The 9,259-nt window shown below is 32.2% G+C and overlaps 1 pseudogene; it reads right to left on the reverse strand.

Annotated features, from left to right (window-relative positions):
* Positions 1-6,074: 6,074 nt before the first annotated feature.
* On the reverse strand, positions 6,075-8,733 carry LOC118034696 (protein DETOXIFICATION 24-like; annotated as a pseudogene).
* Positions 8,734-9,259: the final 526 nt, after the last annotated feature.

Raw genomic sequence — 9,259 nt, forward strand, 5'->3', positions numbered from 1 at the left:
ATTAACGTCCATGTTGAGTTTACACCATACTTATTCTTACACCATTAGTGTAACCTTTTCACCTTGACATAATAAACTTAGCTAAACATAATGAAGAAGAGAAACATAAATAAACAAAACAAGAACATAAAGAAAATACAAGTTAACTAAGTAAAGGAAAGGAAATGAAAAGCATAAACAAGATATTAATGAAAGCAAAACTTAAAAATTACAAAAAAAATATAAAGAAAGAAATAAAGAGCATGAACTTGATCTGAACAACCAAGCCCCTAAATACATGGCAAATGCCTCCTTTTAGAGGCCAAAATTCAGAATTATTGATTTGATGACTAATTGTTAAGAGGGTGGCCAACTCTTGACTTTGTGAAAATCCTTATCTTCTTGTCTGAATAAAACGAAAATGCTAGCATCAGAACTGGGTCCACTTGAAAACATGAAAGTTGCAGGAAATTGTCTTAACAAATCTGTGTAAACATTTGAGGTCATTTGGACTTCTAGAACTCCAGATATGGGCCAAACACTTAACAGTGTTCAGGCTGCAGGACAGATTCGGACTTCTCTGTTGTTGCTATAATTTAGACTTGAAAACGGCCTTCTTAGATCTTGATAAAAACATGAAAGTTGTAGGCCTATGTCTTACTGAATTTGTGTAAAAATGTGAGGTCATTTGGACATCTAGAACTCGAGATATGACCCAATTACTGAACAGTGTTCCAGTTTGGACTGTATCAACATCTATTTTCTAAGTTTGGCCCTCTCTATCTCCTTTCAATTTCCATACTTGAACTCATCAATCAATCCTTTGATTTATGTGATAGGCCTTCATTTAAGATGAACATTTACCATATATTAAGGCATTTTATAATATTAGACTTGTTATTATAAAACATGTTTTAGTTAAGGAGTTATTGATACTTTAAGTGCAAAATGATGATATAAAACCTTGATAAATATGCACTTTTAAGTATTAATCACCGGGTCTGGCCCATACAAAAATAGGAGGTCTTGTTGGGCCAAGATCGACCCAACCCTTTTTGGGCTGAATCCGGCCCAGCCCTTTTGGGGCTGAGTACGGCCCAATTAGTTGAGCCAGCCCAGCCCACCTAATATTATATATTATTTATTATAATGTTTTTATATTATTTTATATATATAGATATATCCAAAAAAAATTTCAAAACATTCTGAAAAATCCTTGAAAAGTATTGTTTATATTCCTACATATTTTTATCAAAATTGCTTAATATTGGTTTGTATTTTTATACCGTAAAAATACAAATTCAATATTAAAATACCTGGTTTTCATCAAAACATCAAAAAAAAATTTAATAAAAAATTTTTTGCTTTCAAAAATTCTAAAAAATCCTTAAAAAATATTGTTGATTTTCCTGCATATTTTTATCAAAATGGCTTAATATTGGTTTGTATTTTTATACCGTAAAGATACAAATCCAGTATTAAAATACCTGATTTTCGTTAAGACATCAAAAAAATATATAAAAAAAAATCTTTTTATGCATACGGCCTAGTCTTTCCAAAATAAGAGAAAAAAATCATCACATCATATTTTCATACAACAAAAGAAATTTCAAAAAAATATATGTATTAGCATGCATTTTGGCTTTAACAACAAGTTTGTTAGAATCACGAGAACTAGGCCAATATTTTAAAAATTCTAAAAAAATCTTTTTGTCTTCTTTTAGTATTTGGGATTAAGAATTTATACGTAAAACGTATTCCTGATATTAAAATATAGTTTTTATATAGACGTTAGAATGGTTACGATTTTACCTAATAAGATAAGGACCTTCTTGTTGAAGAGGACTTTTATTGAGCCGTAAATAGACCAATAATTAGAAATACAATAACACCTTAGCTTTTATCAGACAAACAAACAATGCAGCTTACCTTAGATAAGACATATTTGGGGTGCTAATACATTCCATTTACGTAATTAGTCCCCATACCCGATCTCTAAGACCAGTTAGAGTTCCTAGTGACCAAAATACTAGGTGACGACTCCCATTCCATTTTTCACTGACAAAAGACAAGAATTTCTTGTCTCCCCATACTTGCCAGATAGATATTACATTTTTAGATTTAAAGTGGAATCATATTTTTGCCGCAACGCCGCACACGTGCGACATCTTTCAAGCGGGAAACTTTTTTTTGCGCGCAAATTCCGTCTATAAAGCCATCGGCAAATGGTTTTTTTGTGTTTCCGACCGATATAGCAATAGAATGTGGAATTACCGACGAAAGGAAAGCCGACAGACATATTCGATCAGTGAAGATGTCGGTAAATAATTTACCGACAAACTCATAATCACACACTGACGGAATATTTCCATCGGTAAAACTGTGAAATCTTGTAGTGTACTCACCAGGTCATAACTTAAATATTATCGAAGGATTTACAGATGGATTTTACCGACGAGTTCATTTTGTCAGTCATTTCGTTTATATAAATGACACGTCATTGTACCTTTTAGCTTTTTTTAATTCTTTCTTTTCTCATTATAATTCCCTTGGAATATAACAAGGGAATATTTCCATTGGAGTTTACTTATAGATACAGCAAGTGACTATTTTGTCGGTAAAGTTCATCGCAATCCATCAACATAAATTTTCCGTCGGTATTTATGTTTGTATTGCTAATTTTATGATAGTGAATTAGTGTGTTTACAGGTTTGTCATAATTAACTGGTTTTTTATTTACCTCATTTTAGATCTTGAACATTATTTTTTACACAAAAAATAATTCGGCCCTACGACAAAGCATAAACATGGAGGCTAATATACTTCTATAAAAATATCAATTAATTATAACTTTTTAGTTTATCTTTATTCTCAAATATACCCCCTGCTTACTATTTTTGTAAAAATTAACAATCGCACGTGCATTCTATGATAGTTTTAATATGAATTTGTAAGAATATCCCTTTTAAGTCCATTTAAAATATCTCTTTAAATAAAAAAGTTATCAAGGACCAAAACAAACCCTAGATAGGCCCAAAACATTACCTTAAATAGACAAAAAAAAAAAAACAAAAAACACTCATTGGGCGAAGGCTACCAAGCCCAAGCCTAATATACAGTCAGGGGCCAAGGAAAATGGGCTCGAAAATAGTAGTTTAAGTCCATGCTTGGATGGGTGCATATCCATCTAGGCATGCTGCCCCGCACACCAGGTGCAAGACATGCACCCCAACACCTTTTTAGCCTCAGGTACACGCCCTAAACCCAACATGCATGGGTCCAAGGAACACATCTGGACCCATTCTTCACCTTTAATGGGCTCGAACATCTTGCCTAAACCTAACACTGCTCGGGTTATTTTTTCAGGGCCCCATGCAGATTCCTTAGTATTTTTCACTTATGCTATACATATTATTTAGAGTATAAGACAGCTCAAAATATTATAATAGTGAAGTTACACTTTAACCCCTTTTCTTTACAAAAAAAAAAAAAAACAAGATTAATGGACTATAAATATACCATGAATCCTTCAAGCCAAAGATTCACAATCTTTTCATTCTTAATATTTTTAGCATATATATTTTTAGAGTTTATCTCTCTAAAATATCATAGTACTTTCTCTCTCTATAAAATTATTGATTTTACCATCAAAGAGTCTCCAACTCTATCAAAGATGACCTTTTGCAGGTACCAGCTGCTAGTTACTTGGCTTACCAGGCACCACCTGCTACTATCACAATTATTGGTCACCTTGTTACCAGGTATCACTTTCTATCGGTTACTAATTATTTGGGCTTTTCATATCAAGTCGCTAGATATCTTGATTATAAAAAATGAATCAAATTGCTTGAACTAAGAGATTAACTAATTATCTAACATATCAATTTTATTTCTAAGCATCTTGAAGTTTAGGAATCAACTTGTTTGATGCAATGTAATATTGGGAATTTGGTGAGATCATTAATTCTTACTCAGATACTCAAATTGTTGGCATCATGGATCATTAATATTGTTCTTTAGGAAAAAAAAAATATGATAAAGATATTTCATTTCCTTTACCATTATCTACTTCTTTAGATATTTTACCACATATAATAAGAAAAATTCATCACCGGTTCATTTGACTACTATTACTAATATTAAGAATGAATTTTTCAAAAAAAAAGGCTTTCTATTTTTATTAAAATAAATAAAAAGATGGTATAACGGTTCTCAAATAACTATCTCAATCAAAAAACTTAAACAATTTAAACTTAAAATTTGCATAAATTTTTCTAATTTCTATTTAATTTTTTAATTTAATCAAAGAGTAAAGAGAATTTTGAGATTCAAACTCCTAATTTAAGCATCTCAACCTAAAATTTTAAGTTATTCCATAAACCTCCAATAATGGTTTTATATTAACTCTAACAATAGTTCACAGGACATAACAGAACCCAACCTCAAATTAAGATTCACCAAGACTAAATTTACTATTTAATTTTTGTAGTTTGAAAACTTCTTAAGGGCATTTTAAAGATAGGTTTTCATGAATTTCATAATTCGGTCCCATTTTGATTCTTAAATTCATTTATATCACAGTTTGGTCTATGAATGTAAAAAAGAGGGGAGAAATTTTGAAAAGAGAGAAAGCAGCAATGAATCCTATTCTAGAAATGATAATTGTCGATCTTGGCTTCAATTATGTTAATCTTGATGAGGAAAATTTGTTTACACCGGTTTCCTATCCATGAAATAGTAGGGGGGGAAAAGAGATCGAAATGCCCAAAATAAATTTGAATATTTGGATTTCATTTGATTTTTTGTGTTTTTGAATGTATTAAAATGAGTTTCAAACTATATAATTAATTCTTAAAGTATCATTTAGTTACTATTTTTAAAACCAAAAAAATAGAAATAATAGGGATTGAAGGGATATTGTATTTTTATATTTTTTTAAAAGTATAAAGATTTATTTTAAAATTGTTTTAGAGATAAATTATTTTTTGTATTTCTATCTTTATTTATTTAATCAAACATATTTATATTTTTTATGTATTTGTCCCTTCCGTCCTGAGCAGTAGCAAACGCAACATTAAAATCGTTTCATTAATTTTGAGACAAGTCGGAAAAAATTAGATTTGAAAGATTAAAAATTACAGGGGAAGTTATAAGGGACAATGTGTTTCCTATCCATGAGCGCACAGTCCTAGTTCTCAAAGCAAAACAATGTGTTTCCTTGCAAGCCTAGTCTTTATTATCATTATTTTATTTTTTTTATCAATTTAATTATTAAATTTTTGTTCAATTTATTTGGTTAACTGATCATACATCCATATAAAAAAAAATGATATATTTTCAGGTTTTAGATTAAATTTATGTTCTATATTACTCATATTATTTAAAATTTATTCCTTCAAATTTCTAATCTTATGAAAAATGAGTGTTCAATTTATTTTTCTCCTTTTTTATTTTTAGGAAATTTTATTTTCTAAGAATTATTATTATTACTTTTATTTATGTATGGATTTTGGAATTAAAAAAATTTAGAACATGATTAATTTTTCTTTTTGAAAGATAAATCAATTATAGCTTAATTATAAGAAAGATTCTCGAAATTTAAATGAAAGTAACATGGCTTTAAATATATATTTAATATAAAAGTTAAAAAAAATATTGCGAATAATCAATCTGTCCTAATTTTTTGAAAGAACAAATCTAAAATTAATTTAATAATAATTGAAAGTAAGAGGTAAAAACAAATAATATTTGATATATGTGTGAAGCTCATGTACAAGGACTAGTCCATAGGGCCTATAAACGAAAAGGAAATTAGAAAAAGAGTAGCGTCTTGGCTGGTAGGTGCAAACTTAGGTTTTTTATTTTCAAATTGGTAGTTGCAAGCGATTAGCTGAACACGTAAAGTGCATTAGCTGGATATCAAATTCCAGTTCGTGAATAACTTGTAATTACTAAACTAGGAAAGCCTAAAGGAGAGTGAACCGAGCCAGCATGATGAGCCAGCCGATAGCACTCATCAATTTGCAACGTAATTAGAAAGTGTTTGGCAATATAATAGCGGTTGTTTTTTAAATAACTTTTTATGCTGAAATACATGCCAATAATGTTTTTTTATTTTTTAAAAATTATTTTTAACATCAACACATCAAAATAATTCAAAAAATACAGACCACATTTAATTTTAGCAAAAAAAAAAATTAAACTTTTTAAGAATGCAAATTAAACCGCATTCCCAAACTGCCTCAAGTCTCACAGAGTGGAAAGCATTATGGTCTCAGGATTCGGAAGCATTTTCCCATCTCAAAATCTGGATTCAACATGCAACAAGTAGTGTCCATTACTTTCAAGAAAGATTGGAGCTTTCATCAGATCCCTTTGTTGTTTCAATAAAAAATCGATCCAGACGCTCTGATGCCTTGTTTACCTGCGTTCCACGAATTAATTCAATGTTGGTTGCATATGGTGGATATAGCTCTGATCAGCTGACTATGATTTTTAGAGTATTCTAACATAATAATTTCATGACAGCTTTTCAAACCTGTTCATTCCAATCAATCTTCCATGTGAGATAGGATAGCACGAGTGTTTGGACTACGACTCCACTCAACAATCCAATCCACAAACCCTGTATTTGCAGAGAAGAAACTATTGTTAATAAAAATGCTAAGCAGTAGCTTGATTCTCCATTCATAGGTTTAATGTTAAGCAGTAGCTATCTTATGATATCTTGACAATATTGTTCTTACGTACCGTGACCTGAAGATGTGCTACATATCCAAGCAGAATTCCTATCGGCAACCCAATCGCATAATAGCTCCCCAAGTTGACAAATGCAACCATACTTTGCACACCAGCACCTACAGCTACACCTGGAGAGGGAATTTTAATGGTTAAGATTTACATTACCACATGTGCGCGTGCCCTTTTATATATATATATTGCTGGAAACACCAGCACTTGACTTACTTTTGTCGTTGTGAGCGATCGATCGTGTATTGCATAAAATAAATTCTAAGATACCTAGAATTAAAGCTGTGCAAAAACTTAATGGACCAGAAAATGTTCATATGGTATTTGCATATAATAATAGAGTTAGAATGAAATACTTGCCTGTGAGTACTGGATAAATACTATTCAGCAGCATTGAGAATGCTAGTAGAACATGAAGCCTGGACACAGATTCTGCTATTTCCTCACTGCTCGTAAACAAGTATGACATTTCCCGACTAAAGACCATGCACAAAACCCAGAAGATAAGTCCGATAACTATCGAAGTAACAAGGGCAACCTTGATAGAGAATTTTGCAGCTTTGGCGTTGCCCCTTCCCAATTCATTTGATATGCGCACACTGCACGAAATGCACATACATGACATTTTATAAAAGAGATCACTTGCTTCAGAAACAGAGATATAGAGAGACAAAACGAAACGGAGTAGCATTTCTAATGGTTAAAGCAAATACCATGAAGAACCTAAAAACCCAAGGCAGACCATGAATTCCCATCCATTGATGTTGAGGCTGCAACAAGGAATTACAATAAATCATCTTCTTTTCAACAGTTAGAACTATATAGTGCCGATCGAGCAACTGTATTGAGATTTGCACGACAAGTTCTTACCAAATGGAGAAAGCAGATATTGCAACGGTTGCGTTCTTCATATATCCAGCTAACAAGACAAGAATAGACGAATACCATAATTCTAAGCTGTAAGGTTATAGCAAACACAATTAGAAAGCAAGTTATGACTATATATCGAAATAAATGAACCATAAATCATTAGTAATCTTAAAATGATGCGAGAAATGGAATAAAAAGAGTAAATGGTCAAAATCGGAACATACCAAATCATGACTCCGGAGGATATTGAGAGCTTTACTAGAGGTAGCATATCAGCAAATGCAGCTTTAGTAAAACCTTTCCATGTATTAGGACACCAACCTCCAAAGATGTACACAAACTCTCCAATAACGAGCAACCAAGAAGATATGATGAATGCACTCATGGCACCAGAAGACCTAAAAGCAAGTTTGATCACAAAATAACAGGACAAAAGCACATGAAAGCAGAAAGGAGGAAGCCGAAAACAACCCGACAATCTTGTTTTTTTGCTGTGCTTGCAAGTACATTTGGATGGTCAAGCTAAAGACAAAATAGTAGAGGATGGGAATGAACCAAATGGAGATTTTTCCAGCTTCTATTGCTATGTTCTCCTCTTGCCCAATTAGTCTTAATATCGGAGTTGTAAAAATGAAGAGGGGAAGCAAGATGGTTGCAGTTACACCATCAATGATCCATGATCTCTGCAAGTAAATACCCATCATTGTCGGTATTGTCCAGCTCCATACGCGCTTGCCCGCATAAGGTCTCAGTCGCACTTGACATGCCTTTTTAATCTTCCATGAGAAAGGAAAAACTTAGGTATGTAAATTATTGAATTATAATTGTTTCTTTACCTTATATATATTTGGAAGATCACAATATGTTAAGAGGATACGTACCAAAATTGCCATTCCAAACCGTAGCAAAATGCTCTGCTGTAGGCGCAAACGCTGCATAGATCCAAATTTTCGCTAATGTGCCCCATGAATAACTGAGTCACCACAGAATCATCCAAATGAAGTCACTCGTGCTATTATTCCAGGAAATGCAATCCTCCATAGCTTCTTGGATTCATTCCAAACCCTCGTTCTTTCAGGCCCTCCCTGTCAAATTCCCCAGCAGAAGAAGCCTCTCTTCCGTTGAATTATCCATGATTCTGTAAGAAAGGAATGCTAAACTTGTTGATTTTTCAAGTTTTCTTTGTTGAATATAAACTTGCATGAACACCTTTGCGAAATATGCATGTACAATTGAGATGTGATCAATATATTCATCAAAGACCACATGAATCTTTCATTTCAAGTGGATTTTCCCCAAGATTCATGGAATAACTGATTGTAATAAACAGGAGGATGCCTTTTCAATGAGCAAGTTTTACTATCAGAAGCATGAATTAAGCTAGTCGTCACAAGTTTATATCCACATTGCTTGCCTAAGCGAAGCTCATATTTTTTAGGGTATGTACTGGGAATGGTTGAGTAGGTCCATTTTTAACTCCCCAAGGTCTTACCACCTTTGGAGTTTTAGAACCATGGCTCCATGTAGGTAAGAAACCAGCATCGAAGTCATTATGAGTTGCCTTTTACGTACCAACTAGATTATGTTGGCATGAAAAGGGATATGTGTGGTAAAAAAATCAACTCAAATTAATTTTCAAATGTGGTGAAGCAATATTTAT

The sequence above is a fragment of the Populus alba genome, chromosome 13 (genome assembly GCF_005239225.2).
Source record: "Populus alba chromosome 13, ASM523922v2, whole genome shotgun sequence".
NCBI classification, from domain to species: domain Eukaryota; kingdom Viridiplantae; phylum Streptophyta; class Magnoliopsida; order Malpighiales; family Salicaceae; genus Populus; species Populus alba.